This window comes from Columba livia, chromosome 3 (assembly GCF_036013475.1).
Source record: "Columba livia isolate bColLiv1 breed racing homer chromosome 3, bColLiv1.pat.W.v2, whole genome shotgun sequence".
NCBI lineage: Eukaryota > Metazoa > Chordata > Aves > Columbiformes > Columbidae > Columba > Columba livia.
Window position 1 is genome coordinate 19,811,980 of NC_088604.1, and position 6,294 is coordinate 19,818,273.

The following is a 6,294-nucleotide window of genomic DNA, read 5'->3' on the forward strand; positions in this document are numbered from 1 at the left end:
CAGCCAATACTGGCTGTTTCTGAAGTAGGTACAAGAAACACATTAATGATCAATTACAGAAGAATCTGCCTTTTGGGCAGCAATTCACAATTTTTATATGCTAGTCACTTTTAGCAAAAATGATACTGCTTGTACCATAGCACTATGTGCAGATATGAATAATGGGATTACTGCTTTCTCTTATGAATGTTTTTGAGCAGTCAACGGCTTGAAAGTTGAGGTGGTCCCTGATTAAATAAACTGTGATCAGCTGGGTTTTTCTTGTACTTTTCAGGGGTGGTAAGGTGAAGGGGGCTTCATGGTTACGGAGTAGATGAGAGTTCCCTTCCTTTAACTAGAGAGAGCCTGAAACAATCATTCTGGCATTATACTATCTGGGACCCTGAAGAACAACTCAGAGATGTGTGTTGTGCTCTCATCTTTGCCAGCCTCTGTTCATTTCTGTGGCCTTTGCGGAAGGCTGGGCTCCTTGCTTTGACAAATTTTGCAGGGCAAGATGCTTCTTCCAGACCCTGAGTTCCATATTTTGTGTGATTTTGTCCCTGCATTGTGCATGATTAAACAGAAATCTTGTCATTGCAGGAGTGTGAGTTAATACTTCTTGATAATTTCTGTTTGGGACAACAGCTGTTTGTCTGAACCTAACAAAGCCTTCTGTCATGCTTGATTTCTGATTGTGGTGAGATTAGGGCATTTTTTTTACCTACTAAATAAGAAAGTATATCTAGTTTTATTTTGCAGGGTTTTAAAAATTCTATATTTTTAGATTTTTAAGCTGACTCAAATTGATTTTGTGGGAATGGTAAAGAGATCATATGATAATATTTTCAGATTTAAACAAGTTTAAGATGGGAAGAATGTACAAGAAATAGTAATTTTCAATGTCTTTCGTGTGTCCCTTGCTGGAGTATCTCACTGAGAAATAACTGGGTGCACAGTTGCTTAGAGGGGTTATGCACATCTGAAAAATCTTGAGCTCTGACAGGGAAGAGAGAGAAGAGGAACAGAGAGATTTCTATTACAGCCTAGCGACTTTCCATCCTCTAGGGAGTGTGTCTGACATGGGTTAGACCTACTTAATTTTTAGACCAAATTACCTTCACTCATTTGCTTCTGGTTTGGGGACATTTTTTTATTGCCATCTGGTCTTAGTGCTTCACTTTCGTGTTGAAAATCTGTTCTGAGTCATTGCATCCCCTACTGGAAGCCGACTTAAAAAGGTCCCGTTCAGGCACTAAATTCTGCGGGGTTTGCTGTGGAGACACAGTTGGCCAGGCAGCCCAGTGCAGCTGTGGATGGGGCTGTGAGTCGGGGACCTGCAGGAGCAAACCTCCAAGGGGACGGAGCAGCTCACTCGCCACTCAGCAAGGGACATGTGAGACAGGGAGGGGCTGGGGATACGTCTGATGTGCAGCTAACCCAGTAATGGTGACAGCACTGAGAAAGCAAATCTGATTATTATAATTTTTGTGTCTCTTCTGAATACTATCCAAGTTGCTAGTCTACATATAAAAAAGCAAAATGCCATGCAAGTCCCCTGTGTATTGTTCTTCCTCCTATTGTGCTTAATGACTGATCAGTTATATAAAATAGGTACAACTCTTTGATAATGCTTGTGTAAGTACTTGTTAGTAATCCTTCTCTGAACGTCACGTTTTAACTAGTGGAATTTATTAATATTTATATTACTGTAGAGCTGAGAGACATCAGCTAGGTTATAGCTGTGTTGCGCTAGGTGCTGTAAAAGAGAGACTATCAGCCTGCCGCATGAATCCTTGCTCCGTATATTTACTTTATGAAATATATCTTCTGTATTTGCATTAATGGGAGGCAACACAACATTGCAAAATTGACCAACAATTTACAGCCTCTTTATTTTTTAATTAAAAACATAAATATGCTTCTATGTAGCAAAGGGAGGTTTGCTAAAATGAATTCAGAATTACTTAATAAGCTTCCTTCCTTCCACCCACAGCTATGCAGGAATTTTCCATAAAGATATAAAATAATTTGGCTTTTAAGAAATATCAAGGAGTGAATGAAGAAATAATCAAAAGCTTTTATCATTTTAGGCTAATATAGCAGTGGGTGAAAGATTAACTTTCAGTAACACACAAATAATGGCTCAAAACTCACAAATAATGGCTTTGTCAGCTATCAAGGAATAAACATCATTTTAACAACCAAATGCAGAACGAATCCTTGGGACTATCATCTGCTCACTATCCTCTGTGAATAGGAATAAAATCAGGCTTATTTTGCCCTGCTTAGCAGAACTAGCATTATAGCATACTAGTACTTTGTATTTGCAGATGGTGTGCTGAAGTACTTTAATTTTAACCTATCCTTTACCCAAGGACAGGCACATAAATTACCTAGAGTTGGCCACAAGACTACAGAGGGAATAAAGTAAACATTTTTAATAATTATATTCAATTTTATGATAGACCAGTTTTCTAGCAGTTCTTGGCAACATATACTTTAAAGCCAGATTAAATCTTACAGTTAAGTCATAGAGTTTGATATAGCTTTGACATAAATAAGAGAATTGTTCTTAGCAGCTACAATATTTTACAAAATTTATATAGCATTTTCTATATTAGTTCCATGAGAAAATGACCCTCATATTTGATCAGATATGTGTGCAAGATATACATATTTATTTTTTAATTTTAATTTTAAAGTTTTTAAGGCTAACCCTTCCAAATATTCCAGGTTATAAATTCTAGGGTGTATAAACTTCAGCCTTTGCAGAAAGTCTACCATCTAAGTGCTAGCATTAATGAAACACAAATAGTTTGTCTGTAATTCAAGAAAGAAACAATATTATAATAATGGAAGGTATTACTGGCGATAGTAGTCAAAAGTATGCTACATTTACAAAAAAACCCTAAATGCTGAAATCTCCATATCCTGTGCCTCACCCCAGCTGTCTGTGAGACACCTTTCAAATCCACCAGTGGATTTCAGCCACATTTGGAGGGAGAACAGAACTGTCAAAGATAATAGATGACTGGATAAAATCAAAAACCCATATGAATGCTCCCAACCTGCAACATAGTCATCACCTAGTAGACATCAGAAAACAATCATGGGATCTTAACAATGGGCTTCACAAAGCAATAGGAGACCAGGATTCAGTAGTTCTGCTGCTCTTTGAACTAGTTATCGGCAAGGATGAAAATGAAGTTACTATATGTGTGGTGAGAGAAAAATTCAAAGAGCTGAATGTGCTCCATGTTCTGAAAGACCTGATGCACAGTCAGAAGAGGGATTGGTTGTGATCCAGCCTGTAAAAGATTTTTAGGCAGGGTACAATTGTATGAGGAGTTTTAAGAACAGCAAACAAAGCTCTTAGATTTAGGCAGGCAGAAAAATTGATCTAACATGAACAGGCACTTTTGGCTGTGTTAAAGGAAGGAAAAATTAAAGACATGGAGATGAGTGGAAGGTAAAGAGGCAAAAAGGATTACTGAAGATAAATTTGGCCAGATCAGTCTGCTGTCTATCCCTGGGAAACCAGCTTATTTTTAGACACAGAAAACACAGTTGATCTAATCTACCACACTTCATCTGAAGGACTCTTTGATAGAGGATGTTGTTGATGCTTGAAGTTTGTGTAAATTCATAAAGCAATCAGAAAAATTCATTGAAGAAAAGTCTCTTCAAGGCTATTCAATATATAGACACCTATTCTGATTAGGAAGCCTCTGAGCTATACGTTTATGGAGGTAATGAGACACTTTGGGGGAAGTAACGCTGTATACTCACCCCATTTTCATTCTCTTTCATAGATATTTACTGTTGACAGATACACCTCCAGTCTAATCAGTATGACCATCCTCATCCTCCTGTGTTCTCTTCTGAACTGCATTAAATTATGTGACAGAAAGTTATTAAATACACTGGAAAAGATGTGGAAATCCAGAATTTTAAGATGGATAAAGTAAGGTCTGTATAAGCAATCTCAGCAGCGTACAGTGGCCTGTTTGGCTGTGGTGGTGATGTGGGGGAGCCCACTCAAAGTGGAGGGCAGAGGAAATGAGAAGAGTGGACAGGGCAGCTCCGGCCCGTCGCAAGCAGCTGTCCCCACTGCCATGGAGGACAGAGTCTATGTACGCCCCGATCAGATCTGATGGTGGAGGTCTGGCTGGCGGTAGAGAGCATCCGGCAGAGCAAGCAGGAGATGCTGGTAGAGATCCAGTAGCTGTGGGAGGAGCTGAGTGAGGCCATGAGCAAGGCTGAGGGGCTGGAGGCCAACGATGGCAGCAAAATTCTCCAGATGAACCAAAAGATGGGGATGGGCCACAATAAATTCAACATGGACCCCGAAAAGGGATCCAGTTCCTGGTGAAGAATGAGCTGTTGTGACAAATGGACGAGGACATTGCCTGCTTTCTCTATGAGGGCGAGGCTCTCAACAAAATGGCAATCGGTAACTACCTGGCTGAGAGAGAAGAGTTCAATATTGGGGTGCTACACACCTTCGTGGATCTCCATGAGTTCACAGACCTCAACCTGGTGCAATCACTGGGACAATTCCTATGGAGTTTCCAGCTGCCGAGGGAGGTACAGAAGACTGACTGGATGATGGAGGCCTTCACCCAGTGCAACTGTCTCTGCAAACCCAGCATCTTCCAGTGCACAGACACCTGCTATGTCCTCTCCTTCACTGTTATCATGCTCAACACTTGCCTACACAACCCCAACATATTCCCAAAATATTCTATGATTCTACAATTCTGTTCTTGGCTCCCCAGTACAAAAGAGATATGGAGCTCTTGCAGAGAGTCCAATGGAGGACCACAAAGATGATTAAGGGGTTGGAGCACCTCACATATGAGGAAAGTCTGAGAGGGCTGGGACTGTTTAGTACAGAGAAGAGCAGAGGAATTGGACCAGATGACCTCCAGAGGTCCTTTCCAACCTCAGCCAGTCTGTCATTCTCTGACTGCAAAAATTGGAGGCAGGTGGTAGAACTCCTCAAAGGTAGCTTCTAGGTCACATCTCATTTTCCTGGTACTCTGAAATACCTCAAAATGTAACGCTCGCGTACACTTCAGTTTTGCTGAATAAACAAAGCTGAATATCACTGTTGGTGAAAGGAGTGACTGGAGTAAGGTACAGAAGGAATTAGACAAGTATGAAGACAGGAAAAATAAAAATAGAAAACAACACCAAGTACCAAGTTCTGCTTATCAGCTGGAGGAACAGAAAAAAAAGACTTGGAATGCTAGTGAGTTATGGGGTTAAGATCAAAGCTGTCTGCTTTTGGGCCCCTACCATAGGTTTACTTTGTTTTCATGTATTTTTGCCCATAGTAGTAAACAAACTCCACCTAAATTAGGTGTCAGGAATTTCCCACTTTCCCAAAAAAAGGACTCAGCATTAACTAACAAGTTTACTGGATCACATGCTGTGCAGGGAGTTGCACAGAGCAAGCTTGTAGAACCGGCACTTCTGTGGAGTCCAAACTCCGCATCCCTGTCCACTTGGGACACAGGTCACTCTGCCAGCCACTTTCCTTTTGTTCCATTTTCCCCTGTCATGGGATCAAATTTGCGCAAACTTGTATTCACCAGCAGCTTATTATGTTTAGAGGAGAAGGAACTACCTTGCTGCTTCCCAGGGAAGTTGTGACATAGTGGAAGCAAATCTGCAGAAGTCAGAGATCCAGACAGTGGTCAGCTGTGGAGCTGGGCTCAGAAGCCAAGAGCTGAGAATATTCAGAAGGAAGGAACAGAGATCCACTTTCTTCCACTTGGATTCTTTCACTCTCTTTATTTTTAAATACAGGAGTTATGTAATATAAAATGCCATAAATTGTCCCTTGAGGCTTCTTTTAAAGCATTATCAGGATGGTGTGTATATAGAGTTCCTGTTGGAAATCACAGTCTGTAACCAGGTGAGAAGTGGTACACTTGGTTCTCCTCAGGGCCCTTGAAAAGGGTGCAGATCTCCTCCCTGTTAGTGCATGTCATCACTTGGCCAGTGGCAGTGCTGCTGGGAATGCTTCCCACTGGGAGAAGGTAAGCCCAGGCAGAAGAGACCATCATGGCGCCCTACCTCCGTATTCAGTGTTTGCAATGATTTTTTTGGGGTGAATTGAGCTTTGGCAGTACCTAAGTGAAGTAGCTGTTTTGACTGACTTGCTAGTCTAGTTGTAAGTATTGAGGTTACCTGCCTCTTAAATTGATAGTCCAACCAAATAATTCCTTGGGGAGCTGAGAATTTATTACCTTTCCCCAAAGTGAAAATAATTAAGCACGACTTGTATTTTAAGTGGGAAGGTTA

At 40.9% G+C, this 6,294-nt stretch overlaps 1 pseudogene; it reads left to right on the forward strand.

The window, feature by feature from the left end:
* The first annotated feature begins 4,097 nt into the window (after positions 1 to 4,097).
* On the forward strand, positions 4,098 to 4,815 carry LOC102095576 (cytohesin-2-like; annotated as a pseudogene).
* The last annotated feature ends 1,479 nt before the right edge of the window (positions 4,816 to 6,294 follow it).